Below are 15,811 nucleotides of genomic sequence, written 5' to 3'. Positions count from 1 at the left end.
GGCTAGAAATGTCACAAACATGAACAATCAGGACCAAAAGAGATCATGTTTGACAGCTCTTTGCATCACTTTATTTAGGAAATCACTGTTCAACATTTTCAGTGTCACAAGCTTGCACCAGATTCATTTAGGTGCAAAGTCACTGAAAGCCACATTGTCAAAGCCTTGCATCATTTTCACTCTCTCTCCTGTCGTTGTGCAATGACCAGTGGCACAGTTGCTTCGCTGATATGGTTTCAGTGCCGCGCCTGTTTCAGATTTTCGTCATTTCTGACATACGTTTATAGACCCAAGGTAAACACTCAGACTGGAAACAATTCAGATCATTTACCGGCGCTGTTGCTCAGCACATGCAGGAATGCTGTGAAACTGCAGAAATATTTGCAGTTTCTCCCTTTAATGCATGTGAACTGTGTTTTTAACCACAGTTTTCCTCTATGTCTGCAGGTGGCTTAGAGTGAGATCAGAAGAAGCTTTTGTGTGGCGTTTTATTTGGATGCTTACCTTCATTTTTGGTTTGCCACTTTAAAACTTGAGTTTTTATCCAACTTAATGATCATTTTGACAAAGCCTTATTCAAAAAAGGTTTTCTTCGGCTCTAGATTATTTTAATTTCAAACTGGACCCAAGGTTTCTGAACTGGGTACAATATGCAAAACAAGCAAAGGAACAAAACATTTATGTATTATATGTTGTTTTTGCTGAATTTTGTGAAATTAAAGCATAACATTAACAAACTGATTTAAACTGTCTTTATTTATGTCAGATAAATGTATTTCCTCCTGGTTTGCCCAGTTTGTAACCCAACTAGCTGAATATTTTGTGCAGAAATGTTTACAATGTCACTAAAAGTAATGGAGAAAAAAAATGGACTGTGGAACATTAAGTTTGTAGAAACTCTGAAACCAAGTCTTTGTAAAGTCCTACATATTGACAACAGACCTAAAAATAAATAAAAAATCAGTAAAATGTTCTTACAGTTAGTATTTATGTCCTAGATTTGAGCAGGTAAATAATATTATCTGCCAATGGAATGAGCATTTTGACCCCTAAAATAAGATAATTGCACTTGAAATAAAATGATGGAGATGAGTTGTTCTTATTTTAAGTGCAAAAATCTTATTCCATCGGCAGATCATCTTGTTTACCTGCTCAGATCAAGGACAGCTGCACTCATTTTAAGAAAATTTTACTCATTTTTAGTTCCGTTTTTGCAGTGCATCCTTTTGTTTCTATCAGAAGGCCTTCTGTGTGAGCAGCGATCAAAGGTATCTCTGTCATCTTGAGTAAAAGAATTGAAACGCAGCATACGAAGTGGAACATTTTTCAGTGCAAACCGAAACCTTTGTCATAGGAGCTCTGCAGTCACCAGAGCCCTGTCACCTTTTTACCGGTTTACTCAGGTTACTCGGGTTCCCCCAGCTGGCTCCTGAGCTCTGCTGGGCCATCGGGGAAGACAGCATGTAATCTTGTAAACGTGTGTCGTACCTGTGAGTCAGTCTCCCTGCTGTATAAATCAAGCTCTGTTCTCCTCGGTGCCTGTGGACTGCAGGTGTCTCCAGGCTACATCTGGCACACGTCCCCTGCTGCACGTCCTCTGATTGGTCCGCCTGCACCACGCCACAGTCTTGCGCTTCTCTGACACAACCTGCAGCCTCAACTCAGACACCGTTTGAGCCGACGCGCTTTCTGAGTACTGATGTGTGACCTAAGCGGACTTAATTATCAGTGTAAAGATAAATACTTGTCCGAGGTTTATTTTACAGAAATCACAACTTCTGTCATGTTCCTGTGGAGGGCCTTTGTTAAAAAAACACACACACATATTTAAGATAAACTGGCTGAAGCTTATGCTCGTATGCCATTAAATTTATGATAACTTGTTTTCTCAATTTTATCATGGGACTGTCACGTGCTCTGTAAAATATCCATTATATACTGTTTTGTGTTGGCACACATATCAAAAAGAATTTAAAAATCTAATGTTATGAGGCATAAAAAGTAAATTTATTTTCGTTAAACAATAAAACGCTGTGCCACGTTATAATCCAGCTCATTCAGCTCACCTGTGTCCGCTCCTTATCCCTCATGCCACGCGTCTGTTTCCCTCATTATCTAAGCTCCTGTTTGGTCCTTGTTTCTGTTTATGTCTCACCTGTCCACGTGCACCATATGCTTCTGATGGTTTTTGTGGTAAGCTTGCTTATTTTTTTCATTTAATTGTTCCGTTCACCAAGCTGCATGCCTGCATGTCAACACTATGGCCCAGTCCTAACCTTTAGATCAAGACTGTTTTAAAAAAATGTTCTTCAAATAGCTAAAATCAACTGAAAGGGGGCTCCTTCTGACCCTCCAGCGATCTCAGGATCAAGTCACTGTTCTGCAAATTCGCATCGATGTGACAAGTGAGGGAACAATTAGTGATAACAGCTTCTTAGACCCTAACAGACCTATTCCTAAGAACTCATCTTTAACATTTAGTATGAACATGCAAAATGCTGTGGTTGAGCTGAATTTCACAGGTCTGGTGGAATATGACTCAATTCCTTTTATTTTTGCAGCCACGGTTTTTCTATTGTCTCCGTCTAAAGGGTTTCGTGTATGCATTTTTTTTTTTTTTAGTTTTTTTTTTTTTTTACACATAGGTTACCTATATAGATAAAGTATTTCAGACCCATAAAGCCTCGGTAGGTTGATTGACTGGTTGGTTAGTTGACGAGAATTCACTCTCTCTTTTTGGGAAGTCCAGCCTCCTTGTTTGCATTGCTTTTGCAACTGATTGCTTCTTACTGGAACAGGGTCATTTTGTGAAACGAAAATCTTGAAAAACAACTTTTCCAGCAACTAAAAAAAAAAAAAAGAACAAAAAAGTTGCACAGAAAGACTGAATGTGCCTTCAGGGGAGATGTAATTAGGCCTTAAAGCAGTGGCTAGATCTGCAGCCAAACCAGATTTTCCCTTTCTCCCTTTGAATAACAATGCACTTTTCTACCTGATGCAGGCATATAAGAAATAGTTGCAAGAATTGTTTTATCACCAAAACTCACATACTTTCTATTTAGTTATTCCTCAGTCTATTAAGTCGACCATCAAGATAAACAGGAGACGAAACACTTTCCTTCTGATACCGCTTAATGCTGTCCGTTACGTTTTTCTTTCTCTGGCCTGTCTCTAAAAAAGAAAACACAACCATTGATAAAACGTTCATACCTAGGTTTTAAAGGCTAGGAGCTGGGACGTCTCTCACTGAAATAGTAAATAGCAACGCGATTTAGTAAGACCTTGCATGTCAGCAGATGACGAAGGAGCATAATTCAGAGTATAATAAACCTTTGAGATTTAACAAGCATTCCATAGAAACAAAGTGGGTCATAAAAAACAAGACATGTCTTAAAACTAGGCTCAGCTCATAAACACGTAGGGTAGAAACAGTGTGTGTGTGTGTGGGGGGGCGGGAGGATGTTTGGTGAAAATGGACATAAATTCAAATTGCTGCTTCCCATCAGGTGTGGTCAAACCCGAGAGAACAATGTGCGAGTGTGACTCGCTCCCCACCGTGTCATTCTGAGCATGCCTTTGTATTGTGAAGCCAGGCGGTGCTTCTCTCTTCCCATTTATTCATTCGAAAGGTCAAGACTCGCGCACTGAAGCGCACGGACATTTCTGAAATGAACCAAGTGGAGAAAAATCTGAGGCATCCTCCTCGGGCTCCGCCACCAAGCCCTCAGCCGGCCCTTCATCCTCTCTGCACACTTCCTCAAGAACTTCAAACACTGTTATTTCAGCTTCTCGCTGTTTATCGGGGAAGATCCACCGTTCACTGAGGAGCTGGGGAGGCCACATCCTCTTAAACCACACTCTGCTATTATCGGCAATAGTCTATAAAAAAAACGACTGTTTTACATTCGTGTGCTTTCCTAGGGCTAAATTACCCAGCAGCACCTGCGGGGTGGCCTGCCACATTCACATGGCATCACGGAAAGGGGTGATCTCACATGGCCGCGCTCGCTCCACTGACGTCTCTCCATTTTGTCATCTCTGCCACCCTCGGCCTTCTCGCCGTTGCTCAGGGGCATCGCAGGCCTCTACTCGGGGAGGAATGCGGTGACACGGCCGGAGCGCCCACACAAACTCCACCGAGTCACAAAAAGAAAAGCTGAAGAGAGTGAGGAAAAAATAGCTGCGGAGGTAGAAATGTGTCAGTGGGGGGGGGGACCTTTGACATCATCCTGCAAAAGAGCCGAAGAAAGAAAGCCCCATTAGGCAAGGGCATTACCACAGAGGAAGTCAAGATGCTAATGTGACCACGCTGTTTCAGATGAAACCCTCCTTAATGTGTTTTCAATCCCAGGACGTCATTTTTCTGAGAAATGTCCGTCATGAGGTTGCTTGACGATTCTGTTTTGAAGGTTATATGCACTCTGCAGCAATGCATTGTGCAGAACAGATGCCATGGGGGCATCCACCCGTCCGCCCACTGGCGAAAGGGTGTCTGGCTCTTCATTGGTCGATAGGCGGGGGACGCCCTGGACGGGTCGCCAGTCCACCACAGAGGGCGTATGGGAGCATGCAATTGTAATATTTTAAAGCTCAACGCTGTCTGTAAATCATGGACAGGAAAAACTGAGAAAGCTCCACTGCAAAAAGGGAACGAAAAGTTAGTTTAATGTTTTCTTGAAATGAGTGTATTTGTCCTTGATTTGAGTAGGCGATCAAGTTTAAATGATCTGTCAATTGAATAAGATTTTTGCACTTAACATAGTCTCCATCATCTTATTTCAAGTGCAGTATAGTCTAATTATCTTAATTATCTTATTGTCTCAAATCAATGACAAGTACAGTCATTTCAAGTGAAATCTTACATTAAGTTCCCTTTCTGCAGTGTACAGACAGTGCTTCTACAAAGTATTCACACCATTTGGCTTTTTACCAAATTTGTTATATTCTGAAGTGTAATTAAAATGTTTTTTTTATCTTATCTTATCTTATGTGATGTGTCTGCGCAACACACTCTAAGTTGGTGAAGTGAAGGAAAAACAAAAAGAACGAAGACTAGCGTGTGCATACTTGCCCCTTTGCTAAGAAGCTCCTAAAAAGTTACCATAAAAACCAACAGTTACCTTCAAAAGTCGCATGATTGGAGAAATAAAGTACATCAGTGTGCAAAAGGGATTTTTCTGAAAAGTCCCAGAAGCTGCAGCACAGAGACCAAAGGTAGCCCTGCAGGAGCAGCAGAGCTCCACAGCAGAGACCGGACGCTCTGTCCATGGGACAGAACAAGCCGTAACCTCCATGGAGGAGTGGCCAGATAAAAAGACATTCTTTAGCGTGTTTTTTTTTTTTTTTTTTTTAAAGAGTTTGCCAAAAGGCACTTGGGAGACTCCCCAAATATATGGAGGAAGATGTTCCGGTCAGATGAGACTAAAATGTAACTTTTCAAAATGATGTGTGGTGCAAACTTAACACACCCCATCACCCCAAGAACTCCATCGTCACAGTGAAACACGGTGGTGGCAGCATCACAATGTGGGGTTCTTTTCAGCAGCTGGGACTGGGAATCTGGTTCGAGTCAAGGGAAAGATTGATGAAGCTGAATACAGGGATGTTCTTGAGCAGCACCTGTGTCAGTCTGCCTGTCATTTGAGACCAGGACGGAGGTTCGCCTTCCAGAAGGACAATGACCCAAAGCATCCTGCTACAGCAACACTCGGGTGGTTTAAGAGAAAACATTTAAATGTGTTAGAATGTCAAAGTCAATGAAACGGCCTAGTCAAAGTCAAATAACTCCAGCGCCAAGATGTGGTGAGCTCATAGAGACTGATACAAAGACATTTGCTGCTGGAATTGCAGCAAAAGGTAACTACAAAGCACTGATTTTGGAGGGGAGGGGGGTTCACAGTTTGTCTCACTGAAGTTGTGTTACGTTGTCCTGTTTGTTGTTTGATTCTCAAGGAGCAAAATAATGCATCTTCAAAGCTCTAAGCATGTTCTGTAAATGAAATGTTACAAGGTCGCAAACAATCCACTTTAATTCCAGGCTGTGAGGCAATGAAACATGAAAAATGGGGGGGGGTTAGCTCTTCCTGTCCAGTAACTGGTGTGTCACGAGTTAAAAGGAAGCTGACTTCATTCAGTTTATCACCTCATCAGACTGAGAGGTAAAGTAGAGAGAGTCTGAAAGTTTACAGTAAACACTGGACAGGATGTAATCTCACGACCACGAGGAAGTCGAGAACGGAAACACTACACATTAAGAGGAAACCCGCCAAGTTATGGACAAATATCACATAAACGAGCAGCTCAAAGGCTTTAAAGATCAGAACGGTTAAATGCAGATGCTTTTGAAATATGCATAAAGTGTGCATAAATGTTTTAACAGATGAACGTGGCACCTTCGGCCGTCCAGAAACCAGACTTGTGGAGGTCTGTAATTCTCTTCTTGATACGTTGGCTGATTTGTTTTACATTTTTCCCATGGTGTCACACATGAATGCAGTGTGTTTGAGGTAATACTTTAAAACATACACAGTTGGCCGTTCATTCAGCTCACTTGTTGTGAATGAACCTATCAGAGGCTTAGAAATCCGGGACATCGTCTGGGTGTCCCCAAATTATTTAATATAGCACATTTACAACATGTGATGTTGCAGGTGATTAATGTATTTAAAAGAGGTTGTGTGTCTTTTTATAAAGTCAGTCCAAATATCTGGTGGTTTCATTCTACATTTGGTGACGGAAAACGTGAACAGTCTTGGTGTAGAAACCAAAGCAGCTCCAAATATCACTCTTAGAAAGGTAGGACTGTTTTAAAACTAGTTTGTTAGTTATTAGCACTATCTCTGCTAAGCAGTTGACTGAATCTGGCTAACCCTGCAGATAGCCTGACTAATTTACCAGCTAATATTGTTCTATTGTTCTACTTTTCTTTGTATAACTCTCTTTGCAGGTGTAGAAGCAGACTCCAAGGATATTATCTTGTTCTCTCCTTTTCCGCTCCTCTATTTTTTTCACCTTTTCTCCCGTTTAGCATTTTGTCTCATCTTTTGCTCTTCTTTTTTTTCCCTTTCCTTTTTTCTCCCTTCTTTTTGTGTCCATTGAATGTTAAATTGTCCCAGAATAAAATCTAATAAAGCTTTATGCATATATAAGTCAAGCCGAGCACTATGGCGAAAGCAGTAATGCTCCACTTGTGAAAGTTAAATCTGTTGGGCTCTAATTGGCATTAAGAGAACAATTCTTAATGCTCAAAAGCCAGACAGAAAAATTATCTTATTGTAGTTGCATTACTCTGTCATGTCATTTATAAAATATTTCTGTCACAAAGTAAAAAAAAATATTTAAAAGGTAATAATAATCTTTACTGACTACTGTCTGGAGTGTCATTTCATTAACCTACTGAACTTAAACTCTGCGGCACGTTCAGTCATATAATGGAAATATTAGAGTAAATGATCCTGTTATCACCACAGGAACTGTTGATGGCTTACTTAACAATACCTGGCACAGTGGCACACCCTCACCTTACACCTAGAAAGAATGTGTGGAAAAGCCTCTCAGTCCACAGATAATAAATCTTAATTGAACCTGTGGCATGAAGTGGCCTCTTACCTCAATAAAAGCTCATAAAGACGCAGTTTCTTAGTTTCAGTGGCTTTAAATAGAGAGAGAGGGACACCAAATGCTGAGGGGAAAATATTATTTTTAAATAGCCATTAAATATATATTTGGTTTAAATGAAAGGAATATTTGCTTGCAATTTCTCCCAGAAGAAACAATATTATGGCAGTTGTTACATTAATCGACAAGGATGTCATACAAACCTAAATGGTAATGCTGACAACATTTTTTTGATTTGGATTTAACACACCACATGATGTTTTTGAATTTTATCAGCACTTCTATAGAATACACCAGCACAAAATAAAATATTTAGTAAAATAGTAACAGTGATAGTTGTTGCGCATTTAGCAACTATGGATTTTCACCATTAATGTTTGTATATTAGCTCAAGTTGAGTCTTCATTCAAGTTGAATCTTTGCCCCAGTCTTAGGTTTCTTTTCTGATCCCAGGACAGTCGTCTATTTATCTCCAACTATCTGACACCAGCTATGACCAGCTTCCCCGTCACTGCTGAAGAGACGCATCCCTGCGCCATAATGCTGCCATGGTTTGGGACGGTTTGTCACCAGTGATGCTCAGTGTTGGCTTTCACCACACGTAGCATTTTGTGTGGAAATATTTTGGTCCCATCTTACCTGGAGTGCCTTCTCCCTACAAGGTTCCTCTGAGCTTCCTTAAATAACAGCTGTCCTCTTGCCACTCTTCTACGATGCTTGGGAATTTGTTTTATAACTTAACCCGACTTTAAAGGTATACTATGCAACCGGGGTTGATTTTCCAGCGAGGCTCCCCCCAGAGGGCGAACGTAAAAGGGCACTGTCATAAAGATGCTCAGCTGTTCTGGTTTCAAGCCAGGCGCGGTTGTTTTGAGCTTAGCAGACAGGCGAACGCAACGAAAAGTGGAAAAAACGGCAGTACAAACAATGACTAACACAGTGAAAGTATGAACATCAGGGTTACCCGCAGCGTTATCTTGGCGAGGCGGCCGAAACTCCCGCTACCGCCTCGCCAACATTCAAACAAAAAAAATAAAAAATAATAATAATAATAATAATAATAATAATAATAATAATAAAAAACTCGATATGCGTGCATGTTTATTTGACGTTAACACGCGGTTCTTTGTTGTTACTTTCGCGCGTGCATATAGTGAATAGCAGGGCAAAAACACATGGAGTTCTCGCCGTAAAGCAAGACAGACTCTTGCGATGCACGAGACTTCTGAGCCTATGTGTGCGGGCCGAGGGCTCTTGCTATTGCAAGTACGGTATTTCCCCCACAGACCACCAGGGCAGCCGAGAAAACCTTTGTTCGACCTGAAATGACTCATTTAATCATCCAAAACGGTATGGAAAACATTAATTAACTGAAAAATGTTGCATAGTATGCCATTAAGCTTCTCCCCAACTTTGTCTCGACCTCTTAGCGGTGATCCTTGGTCCTTGTTATGCTCTCTAGAAAAACTCGGAGGCCTTCGCAAAACAGCTATATTTGAACTGAGATGATTAATAATTAGCTGATTTCTAAAGGCAACTAGTGGCACTGGGTTTTATTCCAGGGTATCAGAGTAGAGAACAAAAGCATGCAACGTGTTTTAGATTGGACGTTTTTGAACTTTAAAAAATCATTCCACCGTTTTCCTTTCACTTGTCAAGCATGTACAGCATTTTACTGATCTGTTACGTAAAATCAGAAGAAAAGATTTTTTATGACTGTAACAAAACTCTAAAAAGTTGGGATGAATATTTTTAAAAAGGTCCTGTGAGCCAATGAAGGCGGCAGCATTTGATCACCTAACGCAGACTATGTGTGTTTCTTTGCAAATAGAACCGGATGAGGTCTTCCAGCACCAAGTCCAAGCAATGGTCAGACATTTGTTTCTGTTCCTCCACATCCTCGTTTTCCTCCGCTTCCCTTTTTTTTTTTTTTTTGCTTATTTTTAGCTCGCTTGAAAGACTGTATATTTAAGTGTGTTCGACAAACTTCAGGCTGACAAACACCCATTTTTCTACAGAAAGTCTCTGAAAATAACCCCACTGACAGACAAGTGGAAGAAAACCGTGTGTGACGGCGAGGCCGGCTGGAAAAATAAGGACAACAATGAACAATCTTTGTGTTTATGCAAGACCGGCCTTTTCTTGGGCGTGTGGGTCAGCGGCGTGTCGTCAGGGAGTTTGCAGGCTTCGGTCGTGTCTGTGCGCTGCTGTGCCAGTCTGGGTTTCCGTTTACGCCTCTGGAGTAATCATCCAGGAGGAAGAGTCTGCTTAAGTGCAGACAGCGTATCTCCCTTGGCCTGAGGATCCCACCCTCTGTCACATACAAAAGCCCCCAAACCACATAAACACGCATGCATTTTTCTTTTCTTTTTTTCGTCTTTTTTTTTTTGGCTATCTCATTTACAGCACAGACGGAACAATGTGGAGGGTTTAGATTGCAAAAGTGCAAAAAAAAAAAAAAAAAACACCAGGAAGAAACTAATAAAAAGCAAAAGAAAGGAGTAACGTGAGACAACATTGTTGGACTGTTTTCAGTGATGTAAATAGACACAATGGTCTCGACAGAAGGGTTATTTTTAGCAAACTGGATGTCAAGATAAGAGAATGGAAAACTGTGTGAGAAAAAGAAGAAAAACGCAGCAATGTGCGAGGCGAGCACTGGGGAGGGCCGACGCAAATGTCAGCAAAGTAAAAAAAAAAAACAGCAACTAACATGGTTGTAATAAATCAGCAACTCCACATTCATTTATTGCAACAAATGACGCCATTTAGGCAGTTGAAGGAAATGTGGAGCCCTCCTATAATACAACACGTATGGTTTTAAAACGCTGAAACGTTAGCCGACGTTTGTGACCGTCAACAGGTGCTGAGGGAACGTATATGAATGATGATGCCGACCCCAGAGAGGATTTACATGCAAGTGAAATTGAAAATATAAAAGCCGAAAGTTTTTTATAGAAAACAAGCTGCATGCCATTTGAATGGGAAGTCGCAACTCTGTCACATTAAACATAAACATGTCTGAACCCAAAAGGGCTAATTGTTATGCTCACTAATCACTCTTACCACTAACAGCAGCCCAAGCAGATACTAATGTATTCAACTTTATTTTGACAAAGTAAGCTCTAGAAAATAGAGGTTGTACAGTTCTATGGGTGGGATTTATTATCTGGAGGCCATTCCTGCAGCTATCACCATTTTCTACATGCATAGCAGCCATATTTGACTTTGAGGTCAGCACAGATTGGAAACCACAACTTTTCTAACTTAGCTGACTTAAGATGGATCCCAACACCTGTCTACTTGCTGTAGAGCTTGGAATATTTAAGATATGTAAGGATTACACCAATCTGTTGGGGATATATGGCCACGAGACTTCAGGTACACTTGAATGTCATCCTCTTTGGTGACTTACACGGTAGGTAGGCCGTTCTGTGACCAGAATAATAGTGTCTGCTGAGAATGTATTGCTCCGTATTTGTCCTCTGAAACTCACTAGAAATAGAGGTTGTTGTTGAACACCTTTTGAGGATGAGACTAAAATATTCAGAAGTGCACAGGGCTACCATATTGGACTATGAGATGTTAACCTGTGAGAAACCTCTAACTTTCTAAGCTGGAAATCAGACTTCAGGAGGCTTTCTTAGATTTTGGGGACTTTGACCTCCTTGAAATCCTTGCTTCCTTTTGAACGCAGCACAAAGCTAAAAAAAAACAAAAAACAAAAAAAAAAACACTAGTTTTTTAAGCGTGGTCTAAAAGAAGAATTGGAAAAGTTTTTGAGGTTTGAAACTACAACTTCATGCCATAAATACAATGACAGAAAGTTAAAAGGAAAATGTCATGCTCTTGACCAAATGTAACATTGATTTATTTGATTAACAGTGCAATAACATTTTTAAGGGAAAACCAAAAATTGCCCGCCAAAGCCCGTCTTTGCTGCTGGGATGGTAACTGAAATTACTGTAAATGGTAAAAAAAAAAAAAAAATGCTTAATGCTGAAAAAAATTAAAACTTTTTTTAATGCATTTTCCACTATAATAGGACAATAAAATCAGATAAAACCAGCTGGAAATATGATGTTGGAGCTCCAGAGGATAATGGATTACCTTTGCACCGAAAAACTATAACACATCTTGTCAGTTGTTCAAAAACAGTGACACACGCCGTGCACACACACACACACACACACACACAAAAAAACTTCTTTTGCGTACATCTGCATTCAATTACTCCCACCCAGTTCGCTATAGTATCCAATAATGACTCTAAAGCACTACAGTCAGTTTTTATGATGTTGTTTTCCCTGCCTGGCACTGCTTGCAGTTACTATAGAGATGGACAGAGCAGACTGGCACCAGTTCTAGAGAATAATGTTGAGCTCATGTATTACAGTACGGGAAGCAAACTTTGACCGTTGTAAATTTTGAGATTCCCTCCACGTGTCTCTAGTCTATATAAGGAGTTGCAGGGAAGTCTCTCTATCACACAAGCCTCTCACATCCACCGGTTGTGTTACAGGAAAGCCGTGGTGGACAGTAGCCAACACTTACTCACTTTGCAACAGTCTCCCTCTCATTAATCTGGGCTCCAGCTGAAATGAGTTCATGGTGATCTAAACGCGCTCAAACAAGGACCACTGATGTGGCAGCCTGGCTTCCTGGCAGGCTTTTATTCCGACTGTTGTGGGGTCTTTTGTTGGTAGACGGGAGGGTGATGCCATACCCCGCTGTACGTTGGATAGCGCCGGCCTTTTAATGCGCGCGGAAGCAGAAGGATGTTACGGTCAGTTGGAATGCGGCTATGTGCGGTTCACCGAGCTCTTTCCCTTCGCAGCTGCATCAGAGGGCCGCGCTGACGCATTGCTGCTCCACGGTTTCTGGAGCCGAAAGCTAAGCTAGAACAGGAAAACAATAGAGATACCAGCGGAGCAGATCTGGCAGGGCAGAATTCAGTGACAATAAAGATGTCAATCTGGCATCCATAATTAGCTCGAGGGAACTCCCATGGTGGCCAGCACACCTGCATTCTCAAGCAGTCGCTTTGTCCCAGAAAAGAAGAACCAAACCTAGCTATACATAGGGAGCTATCTGATTTTAAGTGTGCATGTGTGTGAGAGAGGAGGTTCGACTTCCAGAGAGCTGAAAACAAAAGTAACATCTGTTTGTTTGCTAGCTTTCAAGTGGAACCTGAAAGGCCACCACCACTGATGCTGGCAGTTCAGAGCTGCAACGTTTGACTCCGACGCTCTCATGCGGGGTAAGTGGCCAAGAGAATGCCGCCAGATAACATCGGCGGCAAACGGCTTCGGCTGGCTTTGTTTCGCCGTTGTCAGGGAACGGTTTTCCACAAGAAGAGACAGATAGCATGATTTGACAAAGGGAAAAGTAAACAGGCGAAGTAATTATTTTTAGATAACAACCGCGTCAAACCATGGCTGTGAACCATAAGAAATACTCAAAGCTGATAAAGGGAAACCTGCAAAGCAATGCATTGATTCTATTACTTTTCTTGTCCAAAATTACAAAGATTCCTTAACTACTCTGCGCACACCACACAGTGTTCAGAGCTGACCTATCTGGCAAAGTGCAGTATCATCTGCATAAAGGCTTATCCCACATATAATGCCCCCCCCCCCCCCCCGTGATATAAGTTGCATTGCATCACGGAGCAGTTTCATAGAAAATGACTGGATCTTTAATCCGAGCTTGGACTTTTCAGGGAAATCCACTGTCATGCAGAAAAACGACCCGTCATCATAACACCAGTCGTGGCACTGGCCACAGCACAATGTTTCACCGCAGCTAATCAACAACACGATGCCGAAGGGTAAACTGTTGCTTCTTGATGTGTCGGTTCAGACACTACTCCCCTCTGATGAAGCGTCAACGCTGGTTCCCAGCTATTCCAGCTCATAGGAGAATGATCAGAGGCTGCATAAAAACAACAATCACTCCCACAGCGATGTGTCACGTTCAGACGGAGGCCAAATTGTCCCCCCCTGACAGAGCTTCGGTTTGTCAAATTCCCCAAATCCACGTTTGGGGAGTGGGACTCAGATAAGAGAGATACACTACACACCGAGGCGCAAAGCCACAAGTGCCAGACTCCATGACTCACGTACGGGTAAAAAAAAAGGCTGACTAATCACAACAAATATCGTTCTGCTGTCTCGACTGGTGCTGTGTGAACACGGCTTTCTCATCTATTCAGTTCAGTGTCACACATCGGATCGCTCCCCGGGGATGAGACGGCGTTGCTGTAAAATCAGCTGTGTCAGCACACACGCGCGGGCTGAGCAGGCTAATTGTCGTGGTTTGCTAATCAACTCCATCGCTCTGCCAGTCATGGGGTAGATTATAGCGGAGCTTTTCTCTCGGCTGAGCCTGCTAAAGTGGTCCGCTGGGGGACTTTTGCAAAGCCGACAGTTGTGCGTGGCTTCCCGATGAAGACAGGACAGTCTGGATTTTGAGATTAGCTGTGGTGTAATGGGCATAGATGAAAATTAGATGTCATCTCTCTGTCGTCCCCCTCGCTATGTGTGCATGTGTGTGTGTGTGTGTGTGTGTGTGTGTGTTGGCAGAGGGAGGTCAGGGGCGCGTCTGCCACAAGCTCAACTCCCGCTCTGGGAGCGCCATCACCCCATGATCTCATCCAAGGAAAAATCCCCTTCTTCAGCCTTTCTCTCCTCTCTGCTCCAGAAGCTGAGCACTCCTTTCTGCATTCCTGCTCTCTGAACAGCTCCCACACTGTGTCCCAAGGCTGCGGCACCAAGAGAGAGGCAACACAGAGTTTCTGTGAGGAGACATTCAGACACAGAGCAGCAGAGGGAGAAGTCTCGCTGAGGTCACAGACCTCTAATAGTCTGTGGGCTGCATGGGCGGGTTAGTGGGGGGGAGGGGGGTATAAATCTGTCCGAGAAAGAGAGATGAATGCGGATGAATGAGAAATTGAAAGAGCTTAAAATCTCTGTGGCTGACTCTCTTGGTTGCGTCGTGTGACGAGCAAAAGTCAACCGAACATGCTGCGAATCTATCAAAGACGCTTTTCTTGTTTGTGAGAATTGCCATGTTTCTCAAAACATGTGAGAAGCAGTGATACATTATAGCAGATTTTCAAGCCTCTCGGCAAAAATAATTGTGTTGGCCAGGGCTGCGCTACATCCAGAGAACACGTCATTGCAATGCAAATAGCTGAGCGTTGTGATGACCTTGTTGTTAGTGAACGACCAATGTTTTCTCATTTCATCATTAAAATTCCTGCAACTTTTTAACATCTCAGGTGCTAAAAATATACGTCTGATGTAGGCATCGAGGGCGGTTGGAGATCATCCAAATGGCCAAATATACCACCGGCCTGCGTGGGAATGCATGGCACGTGAAATAAAATATCCCACCAAATATTGCATCCGAGCGTTCCTTTACGATCGCAATGCCGCAAACACTGATTCTGGGATGATGATTGCGATTCGATATATTGTGAATCTCTAACACTGACCGCTGAAAGCGCTACTAGAGTTTTATTCGGGCTAATTCCAGATGAGTGGTGACATTCAGCGCACTAATGTATGTAATGGGGACTGCTGACCAAAAAGAGCGCAAATGCTGGTCCAAAATGTGCTGAAAATGTGTTAGTGGTCCACAAGATGTAGGGGAAAGGGAAAATATCCTGTGGATTGATCAGAAAAAAGTGGAAGTTTTTAGGTTTGTGTCCTGTTAAAATTGGCATAAAATCAACCAGGCTAAAAACCGCTAAAAAATATCACATCATCAAGCTTACATTTAAACATGGCGGTGGTAGTGTGATGTCTGGAGCTGCTTTGATCCTTCAGGAGCTGGATGAGATTTGTAATTTATAGAACCATGAACTCTGCTCTCTAGCAGAATATCTCGAATGGGAATATCTGGTTATCGCTTCTTGTCTTTATGCTCAAAGCCCACTGGGGTTTATGCACCAGGACAATAATCCAAAACATACCGACAGGATCACCTCTGCCTACTACAAAAAGGCCAAAGTCTGAAAGTTCAGTCACTGCAAAAAGGAAATTAAAAGTAAGTAAAACTTTCTTAAAATTAGTAGTAATGGAGTATTTTGACCCCTAAAGCAAGATAATTAGCTATACTACACTCATTTCAAGAAGAAGTTACTTTCAGTTCCCTTTTTTACAGTGGTCTAATTAAGATGCTGTGAAAT

Source organism: Fundulus heteroclitus, chromosome 23, assembly GCF_011125445.2.
Source record: "Fundulus heteroclitus isolate FHET01 chromosome 23, MU-UCD_Fhet_4.1, whole genome shotgun sequence".
Classification (NCBI taxonomy): Eukaryota; Metazoa; Chordata; class Actinopteri; order Cyprinodontiformes; family Fundulidae; genus Fundulus; species Fundulus heteroclitus.
This window is presented reverse-complemented; position numbering follows the sequence as displayed.